This window comes from Ascaphus truei, chromosome 4, assembly GCF_040206685.1.
Source record: "Ascaphus truei isolate aAscTru1 chromosome 4, aAscTru1.hap1, whole genome shotgun sequence".
NCBI classification, from domain to species: Eukaryota; Metazoa; Chordata; class Amphibia; order Anura; family Ascaphidae; genus Ascaphus; species Ascaphus truei.
Window position 1 is genome coordinate 265,653,948 of NC_134486.1, and position 22,959 is coordinate 265,676,906.

At 42.3% G+C, this 22,959-nt stretch overlaps 1 long non-coding RNA gene across 1 annotated transcript in view; it reads left to right on the top strand.

Moving 5' to 3' along the window:
• The window catches only part of LOC142492073 (uncharacterized), a 304,992-nt gene extending 287,253 nt beyond the window's left edge, over positions 1–17,739 (top strand). The window contains exons 5-6 of the long non-coding RNA XR_012800715.1: positions 17,234–17,313; positions 17,556–17,739. This is a non-coding gene — a long non-coding RNA (uncharacterized LOC142492073). The remainder of the gene's footprint in view (positions 1–17,233; positions 17,314–17,555) is intronic.
• Positions 17,740–22,959: the final 5,220 nt, after the last annotated feature.

Sequence of the window (22,959 nt, forward strand, 5' to 3'; positions counted from 1 at the left end):
TGTTGGACACATGTCTTTTTTTCAACCTCATCTACTATGTAACTATGTATGTAACTATGGGTCAAGCAACCGGTATACACACAGATATTCTCAGGGATTTGCTTACTATATATATTAGTCTCTACTATCAAGTACTCCCTCACATTTCCCTAGACTTTAACTCTCCAGCTTCAGAGCTTGACCTCTTGTTCTAGCACTTCTTTTTCTCTGTGGTATGCTTCCCTCCTGTACCTTGTTAAAAAACTTGATACATTTAAAACATTTGAATCATATCTTCGTCTCCGTTCTTTTCGCCAAGCTGTACATGTTGATTATGTAATTGCTTGACCTCTACATTGAACTTAAAATGCAGTGCTGTACATGTCTTAGCCATACCCTTGCTCTCGCACTATTTACCACAACATCTAGAGTGTAAGGTCTCGAAAGCAGGGCCCTCATTAAATCTTTGTATTTGTTTGTGTATGTTTGTCCTCACCTGTATGTAACTGTTTATGTAATATACATAACTGTACCCTATTGTACCGCGCTGTGAAATATGTTGGCGCTTCATAAATAAAATACACATAAATCCGATTTTTGTGTCTATATGTTGGAATGCCCGTGTGGGTTACAATATGTGGGCAGAACAGGGAGACCACTGAAAAGGAGGTTTGCAGAACACGTGTACAACATTAAAAAAGGTCTTGTAACACATAGTGTTTCAAACCTTTTCAAAATCCATCACAACATGTCTCCTGAGGGGCTCATTTCTACTGGTATAGATTGCCCAAAAGTTGGTGTCAGAGGGGGAGATAGATTACAGAGGGTCTCACAGCAGGAGGCCTTCTGGATCTATACTTTAAAAACCCTCTCCCCCAAAGGACTCAACATAGATTTTGACCTGGCATCTTTCCTCTAGGAACTCCCTGTTTTGTCCACATGTTGGCCTTTTTTAACTTAGTTTCATCTGCATTTTTTAACTTAGTTTCATCTGCATTTTTTAACTTAGTTTCATCTGCATTTTTTTAACTTAATTTCTTTTGCATTTTATGTGCCAGAATTTATAACCATGTACTCTTTTGAATTGGGTTCTATTGTTGGTTAGTTCACTATGTCAACATCCAATTGATTATGTCATGTTTCTTTAAGCTTGGGATCTAATGAAGGGTGATTTTAACCCCACCACTGCCATTTGTGTCAGTGGTATAATTCACCCTTAGTTTGATTCATAAGCGCTCCAGTTAACAACCGGTTAATATGGGACTATTTAAGTACAAGGAATTGTATAGGCTCCACAATCCCCTGAGGAAGTGACGCCCCCGTCACGAAACGCGTAGGGAGGAGCCTAAGGAGACGCCGGCCTGTTTTCACATTCAGCCACCTGTGTGGAAGCGGAAGCGGTGACGTCACCGCGCTGACACCGGAGCATCGTGAGATACACGCGGCTACCGGCAAGGACTGCCAGGTACTGGTGTTTGCTGCTGGACAGCCGGGTCGGGCGCTCCTATTGATTTTAAAACTCACTATGTCTGTGAGTATATGTCTGTTTGTGCATTGGAGGTATTAAAAGGTTTTTAGGTATTGCGCAATTCTCTGCCCCCTTTTTTTATACCTGGTTGGAGTTGCATATACAGGAATACGGGAGTGGACACAGATGACAACACATGGAGAAAAAGATCTTATCTGAGCCTATCCGAAGACGGCGCACCTCGTGGGGTTCGTGCTGTGCCTGAAAACGCTGGGACTTAGAAGATCACAGATTCTCTCCACTGCATGCTGCCTGCTTTGCATCTAGTAAGTAGGCACGGGTTGAAGCTGTATATGGGGGCATTCATTTGATGAAACAATACTGCGCAATGTTTTGTCTATGGTTTTTATCATACACCACAGGATAACAGTCTGCAGCAAAAAAGGAAAAAAAACTCCTCCTGTTTTTCTTCACAAATCTTGGGAACTGAGTCCATTTAACACTCAAAACATCTGAAAGGAAGGACTCCACTCTCATCACTTATATCCTTTATTTTTATGGACATTGCTTTTAATAGTAATATTCACAATTATATTGTACACTTTGCGCCAGGTTATTTTCTATATTTGTATATTCACCATTGTATTGGGGAGTTCTAGAGATAATTCCCCTTATAGAACACTAGGCTGCATTTATTATTTCATTCATTGTGCACAGCACTGTTTATATAGGTCTAGCACTGAATTTAGTTATTTTGTTTTTGTCATTCTGACAAATATAGTTTTAAATAAAGGATAATTTAAAATCAGGACTCTGTATTTATCTTTTGAATTGATACCTGCTTGTCTGCGTTTTTGTTCCCTTTTGTGACCCACTTCTTCACATTATGATGGAATAAAACTGTGCTGCAACACTACTGTATGTACTAAATCTTTTCTATACTCTGTTCTTGCCATGCAGTAATAAAACACCACCTACCTTCTTTCCTTGCCATCTTTCTTACTTGGGATGAATGCTTATGGCGAGAGTACTCAAACTTTTCCGAGCTGCTGGTCACTTTCATTTTAATAATCACTTGGAGGACCAACTCACTGATTGGACTCCGTTTATCAGCATGTATATGTACACACTTCAACCATTTTTTTAATAGTACAGGATATGGATCTAAAAATCAGCATCCAGCGCTAATATACTGGCACTGATAGTTGTAATAGACTGCAAAGAGAGCTTCCTAAAGCTAATTTTCAGAGGTTTTTTTTTTTTTAAGCCAACCTTTAAAGTTGTCTAGAACCACAATTTGAGAAACCATGCACAAAATACTGTTCCAAAACACAACAAGAGTAAAGGCACTTAGGTTATCATGTCAGATGATCATAAAGTGATCCAATACTGTAACTATAAAACAGGAATGGTGAGTAGGATTTTAGGTTAAATTGTATTACCAGCTGAGAACAAGAGGTGGCAATGTGACTTTAAACATCATTAGCTAGAACTCAATCGGAGCACTTTGCCCAGTTCTAGAGGCCACATCTCCCAAAGATTACTGTAGGCAGAATGGAGATAATCTTAACAAAAGTGCAACAACGTTATTACAGGGTAGGAATGTAAAACTGATCCAACTTCAACATGTGGAAAATACAAATACAATTCAACATGCCGTTGAAAATAAAAGAAAAAAGCATACATTTCAAACGCGATATAAGATGCACACACTTTAAAAAAAAAAAAAAACACGGCAAAATAAGGAGGCATGTTTGAAACTGGAGGGTTGTGGACTCAAGGAAAATATGTATAAGTTTTTATTTTCTGAAAAGTGCAGTGAATGCATGAAACCGCTCTCTAGCAGAAGTTCTGTGGTGAAATACAATAGAATAAATTTCTAGAAATTATTGTACAAAATGAAACGTTTTGTACAGATAAAGTACCTAATAATAATCTTAGAGCTATTAGGATCTAATATTTTGTGGAAAGTAGGGTAAATAGGAACACTAGTTACGGCAATTGTCCCTTATCTATCGTAAATTTCTAGATTTTGTAGAAATACAGTAGGACCATTAATGAAACCCAATTCTCATATGCATGTTGGTAATGCTGCCAACCCGGTTAACATTATCAGGTATTCTGACTCAAATTCCCCATTAGATACCTGTGATATATAGTGATATATAGAAATTCCCTATTCAGGCAGAATAAAAATTGCAAGCCTAGGAAACGTTCACATTTTTCCGTTTCATGGGGATACATTGGTTTATCACAAAACCACTTGCTTTTATAACTATTATACATTGTTCTTTCTTTAAATACAAAAAAATGCACGCTCAGAGGACACACTTCAAAGCTCTTTATATATAGAATTATAACTTTCTATGTTTCTCAGCAAATAATAGCACTATTAAAGGTGCACTCCAAATTGTAACTCTTTTACAGGAGATATATTTCCATGGCCGTTTACCACAAATCCATGTTTGTCACTTGTTGTCCTTTAAAACATCAGCGGTTGGAATGCAGATCTTAATTCTGTAAGTAAACAGCACATTGGGCCCAAAAGCCAATTTCCTCTAATACAGTTTTTAGAACCACTTTTGTTTTCCAAATGGCTGATTTCTTAAAATTCCATTGGTGGGTTTTAAATATGAATTCAACCAAAAAAGTTGGGAATAACCCACATTTACCCATATTTTATATTATTAAAAAATAATCACAAAAATAGTACCAGACCTCCAGGCAAGTCAATTGTGTCAGGAATCTGTAGTTTAACTGAACCCAGTTGTATTTACATAAATACGTTTTTCAACCCCTTTCTCCTAGACAGGGACACCAACAGGTTTCCCAGGGCCCAGGTCTAAAGTTTCTGCCTGGACCCCAGGTTGTTGAGAGTTGGGAGGTGTCCTCTGCTTCCCTGTATGCGGCCTTGCACGTTCCTCTCCTCTTTTTCGCTCTCTTCCTTGCTTTCTCTCATTCGTCCCCCTCCTTTCTCTGTTCCCCAGCTCTCTCCCACTCCCTTTGATCACCAATCTCTCGCACTGCAAGTGATATCATGACTCACCATTTAGGAACCAGAGTCTTATGTGCACTGATCCCTGATGTATTGAATCCATACAGGGTTTCCAAAGCAGTGCAAGAGACGTCATTGCTCACTATACAGAAACCAGAGTCATTAATAATAATTTTGGTAGATTGGAGAAACAGTCAAGACCGTGGTAACTACAACTTAATGGCACAAATTGCAAAATAAAACACTTGGGTCACAAAAACCTAAAGGCAGAATACAGCATTAATGGCAGTATTATGTCAAATACTACAGAGGCAAGGGACCTGGGAGTCATTATTTCAGCAGACTTAAAAATTGGCGAGTAATGTAAGAAAACAATAGTCAAAGCCAGCAGGATGATAGGTTGTATAGGGAGAGGTATTTGCAGCAGAAAGAGAGAGGTAGTGATTCCACTTTATAGATCATTGGTGAGGCCTTACTCAGTACGGTGTTCAGTTCTGCGGATCATATATTCAGAAGGACATAAATACATTGTAGGCTGCTAAAATAGTGCACGGTCTACAGTATAACACTCTTTAGGAAAGACTAAAGGGCCCTGATATGTACAGCTTGGAGGATAGAAGTGAGACGGGGATATGATTGAAAGTTTCAAGTATGTAAAGGGTTTCAACAAGGTATAGGGTGGAAGCTTATTTCTGTCAGGAATCGGCGTTCTCCTCGGTCCCCACAGAGAGCACTCCCTCCCCGCAGGGAGCCCCTGGACACACAAAACAATCCTGCCTTACCGGCCTCCACGGCTCCTCGTCCCTGCCGCCGTCGCGGGATCACTCCCCTCGGCGATTCCTCTGTTCAGCGCCGGGCGCACCCACGCCCTCCTGCACACACACCTGCACCATCCACTGGCTCGGTTCACACGCGTACACGAGTTACGGAGCACGCTCAGTCTGCACACTCTTATTCCTGTCCCCCGGACCTCAGGCTCCGCCCCCGCACACTGCACGGGCATACTCAGGTTACTAACAAGACTCACCTGGCCTGTTATGCCTGCACCAATCTGCAGTGTCTCCCTGTAGCTCTTCCTGTCCCGCCTCCGTTCCTAATTGGACCTTCCTGCTTTATCTAGCTCCTCTCTGCTCTCAGTCTTTGCTCTACATAGTCTCTGTATGGAAGGTCTTCTGGATTCTCTCAGTGTTTTCACAGGTTCTGACGCAGCTCGTACGACTACCCCCTCTGGCTCTCGATCTCGGCACTCCTTGGACAACGCTCACTCTGGTAACCCCTTGAACACGGCTTGGACTACGACCTATCTCCACTCTCCACTCCCTGACTTCGGCAAGGCATCATACACTCTCTCTCTACAACCGGTACCGGCAAGTATTGTCTACCTTACTACACCTGGCCTGGCAACGCTTCATACCTCACTCCGGACACGCTCCCTTTGCTGCGGGTGCGTGTATTACCACTTCCCCCTTCAGCTCAGGGGACGGGTCTGGTCTGTGGGCAGCACCGGCGTAACATTATGTCGAGCCCACAAGACGCAGACCAGACCGAACTTCAACAGTTTCTCTCCAATCTGCTTCAGCAAAACCAGGCCATGGAGGATCAAATTGTGGCACTTACACGCCAGGTCGCAGTACTCTCAGACAGGGTACCGACCGCGACCCCGCTAGATGTAAGCCCCCACTCCACAAGCGCAGTTAGCAGCTCAGATGTAAGGATTCCTCCCCCCAAGCCTTATGCAGGTGAACCGCAAGATTGTAGGGGTTTCCTAAACCAGTGTGAGGTGCAGTTTGAAATGGCCCCCCATCTCTACACTACTGATCGCAAGAAGGTAGCCTACATTTATAACCTCCTCACTGGCAGCGCCCTGGCTTGGGCTTCCCCGGTTTGGGAGCGACGTTCTGACCTTACCCAAGATTACCCAGCATTTAAAGCTGAGTTTCAACAAGTATTCGATTCTCCCGCTCGTCGGGAGATGGCATCTGTTTCTCTCCTCCAGATCACTCAGGGACGGCGAATGGTGACGCAGTATGCTGTGGAATTCCGGACTCTAGCAGCTGGGACTAACTGGGGACAAGAGGCTCTCGTCTCTGTGTTCTGGCAAGGCCTGGCAGATCCCATCAAGGATGAACTCTCTCGCCAATCCAGGCTGGATCAATTGGAGGTCCTCATTGATTTGGCTGTCCGAGTGGATCAACGTATCCAGGTACGCCGCTCAGAGCATCAGCGCACTCGCGTCCATAACTTTCAAGTTCCGTTCTCCAGTACTCCCAGCAACACTCCTGCTTCCCCAAGTGCTACCATACCTCTTCGTCCTGCACTGGAGTTGCCAGAGCCAATGCAATTGGGGGTACAACGCATCCGCACACCGATACGGCAGTTCCGCCACGCCGGGGGATTGTGTTTCTACTGCGAATCCATGGAACATCTGGTTCGGGAGTGTCCACTGCGTCCGGGAAACGGTAACACCCAGTGAGTACAGAGGGGCTCTCTCTGGGTGTAATGTCTCCACGTCCCCTTTCTAAAGGTGAACTCCCTAAGAAACTTACATTTCCAGTCTCCCTTTCAGGCGATAAGTTCAAGACTTCTACCGCCGCTTTCATTGACTCAGGAGCTGGAGGAAACTTCGTGGATCTTGAATTCGTCAGGTTAAACCGCATACCACTCGTGAGAAAGAAGGTTCCCATCGCACTCGTCGGTATCGATGGACGTCCTCTTACCCCGGCCCACATCTCCTTAGAGACGGCTCCCTTGCTTCTGTCCTCACATCTGCACAAGGAGATCTTAGTTCTCGATGCCATTCACGCTCCTGGGATACCCATCACCCTTGGTCTTCCTTGGCTACAGCTTAACAATCCTCTCATTGACTGGACTTCCTCTGCTCCCATTTCCTGGAGGCCGAGGTCAGGCAAGACTCATCAACTGCTGGCCAATACCTCTGTTCCCGAAGTTATTCTACCTTCCGTTTACCATCAATTCTGGGACATTTTCAATAAGGTACAGTCAGACCTCTTGCCGCCACACAGGACTTACGATTGTCCGATCGATCTAGTTCCAGGTTACTCCCTACCCAAGTCCAAGACCTACCCCTTGTCATTACCAGAATCTCACGCTATGGATGAATATATCCAGGAGAATCTCAAGAAAGGCTTTATTCGTCACTCCAATTCCCCAGCAGGGGCTGGGTTTTTCTTCGTCAGGAAAAAGGACGGGTCGTTGAGGCCTTGCATCGACTACAGGGGTTTAAACCACATCACTATTAAAAATCGTTACCCCCTTCCTCTTATTACCGAACTGTTCGATAAATTACAGGGGGCCAAGGTTTTTTCCAAGTTGGATCTACGTGGTGCCTATAACCTGGTGCGCATCAGGAAGGGGGATGAATGGAAGATGGCCTTCAACACACGTAGTGGACACTTCGAATATCTGGTAATGCCTTTCGGCTTATGTAATGCTCCCGCTGTCTTCCAGGATTTCATCAACTACGTCTTTCGTAAGGTACTCAATATTTTTGTTATTGTATACTTGGATGATATCTTGATTTTTTCCAAAGATCTCCAGGACCATATACGCCACACCTCCTACGTCCTTTCCCGTCTCCGTGAACACCATTTGTACGCCAAACTGGAGAAGTGCACCTTTCATATGACCTCTACTCCGTTCCTGGGGTATATAATTTCCGATGAGGGAAAACATAGAAAAACCTGGCACCAAAAGTTCATTGGATAATCCTGTACTCCTCAGGGGATCAGCACACTTGCTTGACAGGCCATGTAGGGGAAAAAACACAAACAGACACAGATCATAGTGCAACACTGTAGGGTTAAAACAGGTCTACACTAATACACATACTGCACATATAACATAGAGACTCCTAGTGACTATAAAAACTATTTATTAAATAAAAAGAACTATGCCATAAAATGGTATGGACAAATGAGGACACCGCTGGTCATCCAGATGGGAAAAGTCAGAGCCCTACTTACAAGCAGCAAGGCAAATACAGGCAATGCAACAAAGAGTCCTCCGGGTGCTGCTGATGTCTTTGCAGAGATGTGATTCCTGCTGCACTGCGACTCTCGTGCTGACTCTCCCTCCAGGGGTTAACAGGAACAGTGGCAGTGTCGGAGGCCCGCTCGTGGGGCTCACAGCTCTACTCCACGTGAGGCTGCTCTCCTCACTTCCTCCTCCGGTTACACAAGCTGTCTCAGAGAGTGCCCGTGCCCTTAAAGGGACAGTACAAGCGTCCTGTATGCCAAGAACTAACGGCTGCAATGGGGCTCAAATGTGACTAAGGGCCTCATGCAGTAAGCGTTGATAAGGGAATTATCGCCATTTTATAGCCAAAATTGGGTTTGAGATTCAGTAAGCGCCGATAAGTGCTTGATTTCGCCAGGTTTCGGAGCCGATTATTTTGTTATGGCCATTCGCCTGCCGATAAGCCTGTTTTCGCCACTGATCGCCACTTTTTTAAATCGGCTGGATTCAACAAAAAAAAACAGCTTATCGGGGCTGATCGGCACTACGAAAGTGAGATGTTATGGCCAATTTCTCCCGCCAACTAAAGTTGGCAGTTTGGAGGGGAGAACGATCGCTAAGGCTGCCGGAACGGCACTTAGAAAAAAAAAATCTTCTGTACATCAATGGAGTCAATGGAGCGGGGACGTATAACAGTATAGTACTGTTTACGTTTCATTGCTCACAATACAAACGTCATTTGCATTACAGTGTGGGGGCATTCCCTGCATTGTGTCACAGCTGACGTGTATTATTTGCATAACATTATACTTTTACATGTTTTCAGCATTTGCGGGTCACATTACTCATCATGTGATGATGTGCCAAGGGAAAATACTATACTCAACTCTTAAAGGAGAACCTCACATCATATCACACATTTTACTGAACTGAGCAACAATTATTTACATGATGTTACACATGACACACATGTCACACATACACCGTATATTCATGTTCCTTTACATTACACAATGCTTGTAATGTGACACGCATCTTTAAACGTTCATGTACATCTGTCTTCTCATGTTTACATCTAGTTTTGGGTCCTCCCTATTTTCATGACGTCACTTATTGGACGCTCAATCACATTGCATGTTTACATTGTAACCGTAGCATTACAAGCACTTCAACCTAACTTATACACACATGTACAGTAATTCATCATTGGGACACCTTGTAAACTCATTCTATAGCAACTATCCTCATTACAGAAATGCATGCATATGCACACGACTATTCATTGTTGTCAACATGTGACAATAACATGCCTAATTACACATGTTACACAAAACTTTTCCCACGTCAATCTCAGCCTTTTTGTCTAATTACATGACTGACTGTTGCGTTCACAAGTGTTACATGCATTGCACATGCAACTATTTATTTGCAAGCAATGTTTCTACAAAGGTTCACGTCACATCATTGCCAAATATCATCATTCCCTGCAGAATACACACAACAAATACTTATAACAAGAACTGCACACAGCTTGCCACAGAAGTACTTTATTATGTTAATGTAATACCTTGCATTTTACTATGTCACCTGACATCATCACATACCTATTTAAAGGACGCCCATTACCTGCTCATTCACAGCTACTCATTTCAAAATGTTGAGATTGTTTAGGAGACGGAGGAACATTCTTTTCTATGACATGCTTGATGATGAAGAGAATCATATAGGGCAAGGGAGGGACACACCGAGGGACAGTGACAGGGACAGTCACGCGGATACGACAGGGACAGGGATAGGGACAGGTAGAGGGACAGGAGATCAGAGGAGAAGACAGAGGAGACAAGTTGTGCCTCGTCCGCGTCTGTACAGGGAGAGAACCCTGTTAGATGGGATGAGTGAGGAGGAGATTGTAAGTCGCTATCGTTTGAGTTCAGCAGCAATCTTATCTCTTTATCAGGAGATTAGGGGAGATTTAGATTTTTTCACAGCCAGAGGTCGTGCAGTCCCTGGGCTTGTTAAAATGCTGTGCTCATTACATTATCTTGCTTCTGCGTCATACCAGACAACTGTGGGCATAGTGGGCGGGGTCTCGCAATCTACATTCTCGCGGGCCTTGACCCAGTTTCTCTATGCACTCAATAGACGCGCTAGGAATTATATTCATTTTCCTACAGAGGCGACAGAGTGGCTGGAAGTCAGGACTGGCTTTTATAATATAGCAGGGATACCATGTGTGCTGGGTGCAATCGATTGCACACATGTTGCTTTGATTGCACCTAGTCAGAGTGAGCATGTGTACCGCAATCGTAAGCACTACCATTCACTCAATGTACAGGTGGTATGTGATGCGACGATGAGGATAATGCATGTGGTACCCAAATTCCCTGGTTCCAGTCACGATTCCTCTATCCTGAGGAACTCTTCAGTCTTCCATGCGTTCGAAGAGGGACATTTTGAACATGGTTGGCTGCTGGGTGAGTACACATTTACATGTTATAACACAAAACACATTTTTATTTAGGAATGTTGGCATTGTACAATTTGATCACTAATGTCAGCTTATGTGTGCTCCATTCATTATAGGTGACTCAGGATACGGAATTAGGCCGTGGCTCTTGACTCCGGTGCTAAACCCTCAAACTGAAGCAGAGGACAGGTACAATGCAGCCCATATATCTACAAGATCTGTTATAGAGAGGACATTTGGCCTACTCAAGACCAGATTTAGGTGTCTGGACAGAACTGGTGGGGCTCTTCTATACAAGCCTCAAAAAGTGTCTGATATTATCCTTGCCTGTTGCATTTTGCACAATGTTGCACTCAGGCACAATGTACAGTCAGACCTAGCTGAGCCTGTGGTAGACGAGCATCCCACCCATGTAGCTGCTGAAAATGAACAAACAGCCAGTGGTGGCCAGACACGCCAGAATCTCATCAATTCATTTTTTTCTTGTAAGTAAAAACATATATGTTCCAAGTTCTACTTTTATACTTACATTATGTTATCTTAACAATAATGTTTTTTTATATACCCTTCTGGTAGGACACAGATGAATATGGGTTGCACACCTTTCTTCTCTCTGCTGTGTGCACAAAGGGATGTGGCACCGGTATGTTATTGTTGCACAGGTATGTTATTGTTGCACAGGTTATATAATCCCTCTTCAATTTTACTTTAGTTGTGTGTATGTGAATACAACTGGGGTAACAAAGCACTAATATTTTAGCATTGTGTTGTTCCTTATGCTAACACAATACACATATTATGCCCATACTCATTCATGCTTCTAGTATGCTTACATACAATGTTATTGGTGCAGTGTAACATGTACATCCATATGATGTGTACACCAGCCTGATTTACATTTTGAATGTCATGAAATATACATGGTGTTGCACATTTAACACCAAATACACACTTTGCTGTGTTGTTTACGGTACTGAAGATGGCATGTCAATGTTTGCAATTTATATATTGTTCCTTTGCATTATAGGTATATCTACAATATGACTGATCATGGTATGTATATTTGCTGACATCTCTCATAAGATGTGCCTACCTCAATCTTCCTATAATTATTTGAAGTAAAAACCCAACATATTGGTTTTAACACAAATGTAACATACATGTACTTTCTGTATCATGTATATGCATTTAGCTACTCTTGAGCTTTCATGTGCATTGTATTAGAAAATGATTACTCACATTTCATCACATTTTATGTATGTTTCCTTATAAATTCCATTAATGTAATATAGATGTGTTTGGAGACAAGGGGATAACTGTACTTATTTGTTTACTTACGGGAGCTCATTCATCACGGATGAAATTGACTGATCCTAACACTCCATGCATGAATGCCTGTAATCACAACAATGCGTACTACATCTTATATTTAGCAATGTAGGTGTTTTTTAATGCTAGGAATTAATAGTCAACATTAATTTACATTTGTGACATGTGTATGTATAAGTCACACGTGTGTGGATGTGTCCTACATGTACCAAGTGTAAAACTGTTAACAGAAAACACAATTTTGTTGCAAATGTTACTGTCATTTAGCATTTCTAATTTACCAATATGACAATGTTGGTAATATTTTTGCAATATAAATCACGTCACTTCATCATTATCATGATGATAATTATCAAGTATTCTCACAATTGTAACGTCAATCACGTGCACATTAGCATAGACACACTTTGTAAGACAACTGTTTGTGTCTGTATCAATTTGTGTAGGATCCATGTATAACACCGACAAATGATAACACCAGCTTTATTATGGTAGCTTATATCATCATATTGACTATACTATGTATTTTTAGAACGTTTAATAAACACAGTAAACTATAGTTAGTTAGGTTAATGAAATATACACAGAAACGTACTTCATTACATGATGTTGATGTCATAATCAGAACATCATGCATTGTAGGGGACCACAACATCTGGCCAATAATATTATTTGCTACAGTCCCAAACCATTTTATCAACATACCCATGTAACAAGAGATTTTTAACAAGAAATGGCTAGTTGGTTGTAAGTGTCCTTTACATTGGGAGAAGGAGTGGCTCAGTGAGTAAAGACACACACTGGCACTGAGATTTTGAAGCAGGGGAGTCTGGTTCAATTCCCGGTGTCGGCTCCTTGTGACCTTGGGCAAGTCACTGTGCCTCAGGCGGCAAAAAATAAATTGTAAGTTCCACGGGCCAGGGACCTCAGCCTGAAAAATGTGTCTGTAAAGCGCTGTGTACAACTAGCAGCGCTATACATGAACATGCTCATATTATAATTATTATTATTATTATTATTGTTACATAGTTTCGACAGTCATACGTTCCATTACACAATAGAATTCACAAATGTGTTAGCAGAGTGGGAATGGTTGTTATATATAAAACACACCATGCCATAAAATGATAGTAGTCATTAAAGAACACTCAATAAAAATTCATGAGGCACTATTTTGCAACATCATTATGTTAATTAAGTGCTTATGCAATATAGGCATAAGGGTATCACATTTTTAATTGTTTGTTAATAAGCGCTGCAAGCAATATAAAATTAGTTCCATATGTAGTATAGTAGTCGGTGGCTCCTCCTCACAATCATCTCATATAAAGGTAGACTCTTCTGAAATCATACATTGATCCGATTGTATCTTCCCCGACATCTCTGAAATACAGCAAACACATGATGGTCAAATATGGCACCTTACTATATATGTATCCGTGACAACGCATTACACAGCTCTATATGATTGTGTACATACACACGTCACTCACTTATATGTTAGAAGTACAAGTGTACATCAGTATGTAATGTTTCTTTAAATTTGTAGCAGGCATAACTATGTATATGATGTGAACGTTGCCTGTATACTGAAAAATGTGCGCGCACATCTTAGTGTGCGCACGCACTTCACGCTTGGCTGCACTAACTGTTAGCGCAGGCGCAAAACAAAGCGTACGTTGTGCGTTCAATACATCTTGAAAATACCATTAAACATAAAATCTTTATTTCAAATACAATGAATACAAAACTACATTCGTTCTAAACGAGTACATCTGTATTCTTTTTAAACAGACGTGTTTGGACAGAAAGGACGGCCGATAACACAATGCGCAAATGCAATACGTGTGACGTCATGTTAAACCAGCGTGAAACGCACGCTAACACTCCTCCCACTCAATTAACATTCGGCTAACGCCCAGTTTACGCCTACAAACACTGAGCCGCACACATGACACACTGCAGTTACCGTTACTATAACAAAACATGACAGCCAATAGGCTTTGAGGCGCGCACGTCGCTTGGGGGCGGGACTTACATCCGTAATCCTTTTTAAGGACGCCTTGGGCCATGACAAGGGTCCCACGTCATACGTGGTGGACCCGCTTTTAAATGTTGCATGATAACAAAACAGGTATGTGTTAGAGTTATGTTAAAATGTTGCTAATATGGTTAAAGGGATAGGAAAGTACGTATATTTATTCCGTCAGCAATGTGTACTACTCTTTCAGGTTATACTATATTGTATTCGGCAACAATTTCTTTGTGATCGCTACATGTTATGCAGTCTGCAATGTTACGCTGTATCCACGCATTGAAAGTGAAAATGGTGGTTAAAAAAAAACAAAAAAAACATTTAAACGCACAGTCAACGCATAACGGTTGTTATATTTACCATTCTTCTAGAATTAACTCTTCGTCTGGCTGCAACTGGTCGCTCCAGAAATGCAAGGCATTTTCATCCACGCTTGACCCACCCGCTGAATCCAGTATGACACACATCTCCTCCATGAAGCGCTCATAGGAATCGCCACTGCTTTCTTCAAACAATTGGTCGGGAGGTAGGTTTATTTCTTCGGGTTCCCATTCCAATGCATTTTCAGCTGAAAGGCTTGGTACATAATCATAGTACTTTTGTTCTTGTACAATGTGGGTTTCAGGAATGGAGGGTGCAGATATTGCAGCAGGTATCGATTCACACGGAACAGTAGTAGCGGATCCATTGCTATTGGCATTAGGAATAAATATGCCTTTCACAACAATATATGTGCCCTCTTTCAGGGTAAAATGCTTTTCCTTTGCAATCTTCCAGAAACCATAGGTGTGTTCTAGCTTATCCTGCACACGTTCAAAAAAGTCATTAGTTGATAAAGTGAATCTTATTGATGAATTAAAATTCCGCGCATGCCTACGGTCTTGGTAATAAGGATATTATGCGCGAATCAAATCATAGATTTGGCGTGTGCTCGCTTTGTGTCCGCGACTGTTCAAAATTGCTTCTGAAACCATGTACTTATAACCTAAGAGGGGATTCATATTGTTAACGAATTCATCAGCCATGTCAGAGTAGCACAAAAGATGTGTGCAGTTCTGTGTTCTTTGCTCATCAAAATGATTCTGCTCAATGGCTAACAAATTCCTGTGTTTCGTTTTCAAGGTCAACAAAAGTAACTACTTTTACTCCTTATTTCAAACGCCAATTGGATGTGTCGTTTTAATTGGTTTAACTTTTGTGGTTAGTGATAGCCGAATGTGGGAAAAACATGTATCATTTTTTTATCTCGTTTGTGAAAACATTCCTACACTTTTATTTCAGTAACATTGAGTTTTCTTGAAAAATAACAAAGAGCACTGTGTGAAAATAGTGCTTAGACAGCCATATCAGTAAATACACACACCTGCAAAATGAAATGTTTTTTTCCCACATACATTTCTGTGTGTATTTTAAAGTCTGGTTAACTACCTGTCTGCATGAGTTTAAATACGTGTGTATCTATATATATATATAAATATATCTCTCTCATAAAAATATATATATATATATAAAGTGTATATTGTACTATATGTATAGTGTGTGTGTGTGTGTGTATATATATATATAGTTATTTTTTTTATATTGCAGGAGTACACACAACATATTGATGGCAGTAAGTAGGCCTTGTATGAAACCTATTTAAATGGTGATAAACATGAGTGAATTAAGTAATAAACATTTGTTTGCACCCAATAATGTTAGAGGCTCACACTTAGTATAGTTGTCAAACATTAGGCCTGTATTATTAAAATAGTGTGTTTTCACAAGGAAGCATGAAGTGTATGTTTTTTGTAAATACATCTATACCAGTTTAGATAGTACTATATATACACACACACACACACACACACACACACACACACACACACACACACACACACACACACACACACACACACACACACACACACACACACACACACACACACACACTCACACACACACACACACACACACACACACACACACACACACACACTGTGTGTGTGTGTGTGTGTGTGTGTGCATATATCAATACATACTACATATATATTAGTATAAATTCAGAGATGTTCTTGAAACAAGAACACATAAATGATTAAAGGACAACATTACAATGGTCACCAAAGGTAAGTAATATATAACACAAAATCCTGCTGTACACGTACAAGAAAGATGTTTGCAGTTAAATAGGTGCTTTTATAATTGCATGAAAATAATATGCACATGCAATGATTACATCAATTAACACACCCAAATGCAATGTTTTGCTGCAAAGTCAATGGCAGCTTCTCTAAACTTAGCAACTGGCTCCTGGTGGACCATTACTGAACAGACGATTAATACATCAATATTTATAACACTATTCATTAATTAGGAGTGTTAACATTTCCAATACTTCACGTGTACAAGAACATACTTGAAAGTTTGGAAACAACACAGTCTTCAGCATACATACAATAGTAATTAGATAATCTGAAGTCAACAAAACAAGGCCAAAGACATATTTTGTGAATTATAATTTTTTTTTTTTCCTTTTGCGAGCGAGTAATAGGCCTGCTTGTTGTCTCTTGAATTTTCCTTTTTTTTTTTTGCCACCAACTTTAGCCACAACAGAGCCACTTTGAGTGGCCTCTGGCACTTCACGAGCAGGGCTTGTGGCCAGTGACTCACCTACAGGGCTTTTGGGCAGTGATTCACCTACAGGGCTTTTGGGCAGTGACTCACCTACAGGGCTTTTGGGTAGTGACTGTTCACCTACAGGGCTTGTGGCCAGTGACTCACCTACAGGGCTTTTGGGCAGTGATTCACCTACAGGGCTTTTGGGCAGTGATTCACCTACAGGGCTTTTGGGCAGTGACTCACCTACAGGGCTTTTGGGTAGTGACTGTTCACGGACAGGGCTTGTGCCCACTGACACATGTGAGCAAGTTGGTAGACACTGCACAAGTGATGGTTGGTCTGTTTCATGTGTGTCTTGTTTTGTTTTTGTCGCCTCCTTTGTAGGTGTCAGCTGCTGAATTTGTACAGATGGCAGCGGTAGGATGTCATCAGGAACCTGCACAGCAATGTCTGCTACTTGACCGGTAACATTCGGACCTGGTGAATGAAGATCAGATGAATTTGGTGAAAACTGGCCAGCATGAACAGATCCTGCCTGTGAGGTGTTGATGTTGAATTGTGATACATTAGTCATTCTCAAGTAATTAGCTTGTGTTTGCTGAACAACTAATGCTTCGAATGAGGTGTTGATTTTTTGCAACTGTTTAGGCACTTCAATGAAGACTCTGTGGAGATGTGCCAATTGTGAAACTGTTTCTTCCTGCAGTGCAATCATCCTTTCCAGCACTGTCATCAGGTCAGAATGGCGACGATTTTCTGCTTCCACAATTTTTCCCTCAGAAGCTACAATTGCATCATATGTGGTATTTGCTGGACGATTTGGCGGTAAAACAGTTTCAATTGGAACCTCTTCATGGTCACTTGCTTGTATTTGTGTGTCTATGGCGGCGGCGGCATCATTATCATCATCATCATCATCATAATCCTCTTCATCATGTTCTACAAATAAATGTACACATTATTAAATGGCATGTTAATCTCTGCTGTGTTACTATGTAATTCTACTGTGTCATAAGTAACAACTAACATGTTTCCATACGTTTTATAACCTCACATTAAAAACTACCTTGACTTACTGTAAGAATAATGTTTGGACTCAGAATGAAATATGAGTGAATGAAAACTTGCTGTAAACTCACAACTCCTACATGATAGTTAACATCACTAACACAATACATGTTGCCTTACACTTCATTTTCACATACACTAAGTAATCCTATTTAAAGAACATGTGCAAAACAAATAATGAACATGACAACATAACATATAGAAGAGCACATATTATATGGCCACCAACTGATACACTCACCTTCTAGGTGTGTTGAGCTGGCTGACCCAGGTGAAGACACTTGTTCCGTCTCAGGTGACACATGTCCTTCAGGGGCAACTATATATAACAATAACATAAGTTTTACATTTACATGTGTAAATATTGAACAAACAGTTATTGTATGTTCTGTATTTATGAGTACGTAACAGCATCAGTTCCTTAACCCAAAATGTGTGTGTGAAAGTGAACATAAATAGTTGTAATAACAATGTACATGCCTGTGTACTTAGAACTTTTGAGTTCCCTAACATAAAACATACTATGTTTCTGCAGTAATGCGTGAGGATAAATAGATAAAATTTGTACATAAAAATCATATGTTGTGTAGTGATATCAGTATCATAATGTACATAACTATCATGAGATGACCATTCACAATGGTTATCATGAAGGTGGTCATATTGCAAAAAGTGTTGTTTTTGGTAGAGGATATGTGTGGTACATTAATATAAGATGTGGCACACATGAATGTGGCTGTGACTCAACAAGACAACACATGCAGTGTGTGATAATGTGTCATTGATAGTAGTAGTTCAACTATAGATATGAGTGAACTAATGTGTGACGTACGCTTTGATAAGTAATGAGTTGTTGGGGCATTTAGTAGCTAAAGTGAAGCTTTCAAATGAGTGTGATTAACTTCAGTTGTGCTAGTCAGGTTGTAAGAACGGTATTCACTTCCCCAAAAAGCCTAATCAGCCACACCTTTCAATTACTTGAAACAGGTGAAAATGGTGTGAACTAAGTTGACCCTAAAATGAGGCTGTAATTAGTGTGTGTGCTGAACCCCACCCCCTCTGTTGAAGTGTATGCTGTGATGAGATATTAATTGCAGCTGGTTTAACACAATGGTAGATGAGCTAAATAGTCGTGTGCAGTTTTTAAGTTATGAAAACAATGACATAACATATGATACGTGTGCCTCATTATGCTGTCTGTATATGACTTAAAGCAAAAATGGACCTTTTCATAAACAACTATAGATGTGTTAGTGCAAGTGATGTTTGTAGGCCGTTGCATGCAATATATTTGATGCATGCTTAAAATAGCAGTAATGTCATGTTTGTCGGAGTAAAATAAATAAAATACACAATAATATTATACATATTTATGTTCTGTACCTGTAGCTAGTAATAATTTCTCATTAACATGTGTTACACATGTGTACTACCCTGTTGTTCCCCATCTTCGCCCACCATCAATTGCTTCCACTGCAGCAATGCATTTTGGGAATTCACATGTAAATGAGCACACAATGGCACGTGCTATATTAGTTACTGCTTTTAGTAGGACTACAACATATATGTCTATTTTGAGATATATATATATACAGAATCAGACATATACATATATAGATGCAGGTATGCTTATATTGTGAAGACAGTATAAAAAGCAGTGTAAATATGCAAAATAACTGTAAGCAACGACACCTGGTGGAAATTGTGAGGGATAAATTCCTATATCACGGTCACCAGGTAAGCCTTCCACGACGACGGGAAGTAATTTTGCCCGAAGCAGCTCCTCCAATGGACTTAATATGAGACGTTGTGGTGTCGGCCCACCTCCAGTGCCAGTAGCATGCACGCGTTGGTGTTGTATTTTCTTTTTCAATTTGGACCTAATATCATCAAATCTCTTGTGACAATTCCGCTTGTCCCTCACATGATTCCCACACGCATTGACACCAATGACTATTGTGTCCCACATTTCTTTTCTGCTTGCTGAACTTGTCCGCCCTTGAAAAACATATAAAATATATGAGGTAAATTAATAATAATAGAAGCACCAGTTTCCTACACTGCTAGCTGTTCCAAGAGATAGCAAACATGCTGTTTTAGGTGTAATATGTGAAGCACATGAGCATTCACTACTAAACCTATACATGTAAGCAAGGTTGCATTCATATTGTATGCAGTTATGGCAAATTGACCGCCTGTGTTTAGTTGTCCTTGTAAGGCATGATAAAAAGCTGTGTTTCCAGACTAATTAACATAGAAAGATATTGTGAACCCATATTTGCATATGAACAAAACTCAGATGACCTAGGATCACATGTATTTGAATAATAAATGTAAAGGTACACTTACCTAGTAAATGTCCATATATACTGTCATAGTGCTCCAGAATGCCAGTGACAAGAGCTGTATTTTCCTGGTCATTGAAGCGAGGATTACGTGGCTTCTCCACACGATTCTTCCGAGCAGGTTTAGGGTCAGAGCTTGGCTGGTGCTGACTGGACTCTCCTTCTTCCAATGGAAGAGACTCCAAAAGCTGCCCACCAGCAAGCACGCCACCACAATCCACCCCATCAGCAACTGCGCCACCAGCAGCACTCACAGCACCAGCACTCCCACTCCTAGCACCAGCACTCCCACTCCTAGCACCAGCACTCCCACTCCTAGCACCAGCACTCCCACTCCCAGCAACAACACTCCCACTCACAGCAACAGCACTCCCACTCACAGCAACAGCACTCCCACTCCCAGCAACAGCACTCCCACTCCCAGCAACAACACTCCCACTCCCAGCAACAGCACTCCCACTCCCAGCAACACCACTCGGTGCACCAGCAACATCACTCCCCTGAACAGTACGTTCACTCCGACGCGTACTCGCACGAGTAGCACTCCCACTCCCACCAGCATCACTCTTCCCACGCTTTGCGGGCATACTTCCAGCACTCACAAAAAACAGACAACTAATGTACAGCCAATCACACGAAACACTTCCACATATAAAACAAGACAAAGATGTAAACAAAACAACAATGGACAAAGCTCACCCAATACACAACAAGTCTCTCAGTCAATATGCAAATCTTCAATCAGCCAGCTCTGTGCGTCTCTCTCTCTCTCACTCCCAACAACACAGAGAATGATTAGCAGTACACGTTGCCTTTAAATATGGCGCGCAATCCAATACATGCTTGTTTCGCCTGATTCAGCAAGATTTGTGATTGGCAACCTATCAGCACCCCGCCACGCACGCCGATACACCTGTGTGTGATCGGCTAATCATCGTGAGAGTGGGCGGATTTGTTTTCGGGTTGATTTTGAATGTATTCGGCACTTACTGCATACGGAGAGGAAAAATCGCCAATAACATGACTAATCGGTAAGCTTGCCGATTTCACTTAATCGACGCTTACTGCATGAGGCCCTAAGTGTCCCAAAAAGTCCAATACCAAGCTCAAAGTGACTGTGTCACCTGCCCTACGCGTTTCATGGATGTTACTCCACTTCCTCAGGGGCTACAAAGACTGACATTGAATGACATATACATATACCCTAACCAATTAAAAATTAATTGCCCAATTAGGCTATATAGCCTGCATGTCATTAATATCAAATCACTACGTCTCTAACAACATAATACACATACAATACATTAAACAACTGTAACGGGTATTCCCTATGAATACAGCCGCTACTACCTGCTGTGCAACCTGTGTGGCTCTCAGGAGCCTAAGCCTCCGCTTGGGGAACCTGGGGTACATGCATATTATACATCTCTGGGTGCAACGCCTCCACCTGGGAGGGATCCCAACGGAGTGGGAGGAGACCCTCACAGGAAACAACCACACAAAGCGAGCAAATATAAAACAGGACTGTCTTTACTGCATAGCATAACATATATATTATCACACATCAACATAACTGTGGCTCCTCTCTAGAGGAGCCACATATGGCGTCACACAGGACGCTAACCACTATGCGCCACGGCGGATGCTAACCACTCTGCGCCACGGCGGACGCTAACCACTCTGCGCCACGGCGGACGCTACCACCTCTAGGCGTCACGGCGGACGCTACCACCTCTAGGCGTCACGGCGGACGCTACCACCTCTAGGCGTCACGGCGGATGCTAACCTCCCACAGAGTGATCCCACCCTGTGTCCAGTAACCCCCACCCAAATGTCTCGCACTCCCAAAGTCAAATACCAATGTGCGTGTATATGTGTGACTGCGCAGCCACTATGTCTGGTGATTAGGCCTTGTTGGTGCACGTGAATGGTAGGTTACCTGCCCGGGGCTCCAGCCACGGGTACCGCGATATCACTGGAGATCCGCCCGATCCGACGTTGTCCTCCACACCGCGTTGGGTGAATTCCAGCGCGGATAATATCACCTTAGTCTCAGGGTCTTTGGTGGTGTTCTGAGCCCAGAACCCACCTCGCAGGGCCGCACGGCTTCAGCACTGTGTCCCTGACTAATCAACCAATTAATGGGGCAGTGTCCCTATCTAGGGCCTGTCCCTAAGATCCACAAACTACTAGGTGGCTCAGGACCTAACTGGGACCTTGGGGGCTGCTGGCCTAATGCAGAGGGTCACTGACCCCTGCATCCACCCCTTACCCCTAGCTGGTCCGGATCCTGACTGACTGCGTGCTGCCAAAACCCCGCGAAATGTATCCTTATTCCTGCAGGGCCATACCTCAGCCCTATTGGCTTCCTGGGGTCATGTGTCTCTGCCCCTATGCACCCTGGGGGCTGGCAGTCTCCTCTCGCGCATGCGCGAGCTATCTGGGGCCTTCCCGCGCTGTCTGTGTCACTGCGCATGCGCAATAGACTTAGGCATGGCGGCGCCCTGCTCCTTCAGCCGCCGGGCCGGTGGCAACGTGATCGCGGCCTTAGCGACGGCCCGATCGCGTCCCCGGCAACCGGCCCGCTCGCCGCTCGCGTCCCTAGCTACCAGGGATTCCTCTCTACTCGCGCGCCGGCCCCCCCTCACTCCCTCGCACACAGCTTCTGGCCAAAAGGGAGGAGGGGGTCAGCCACGA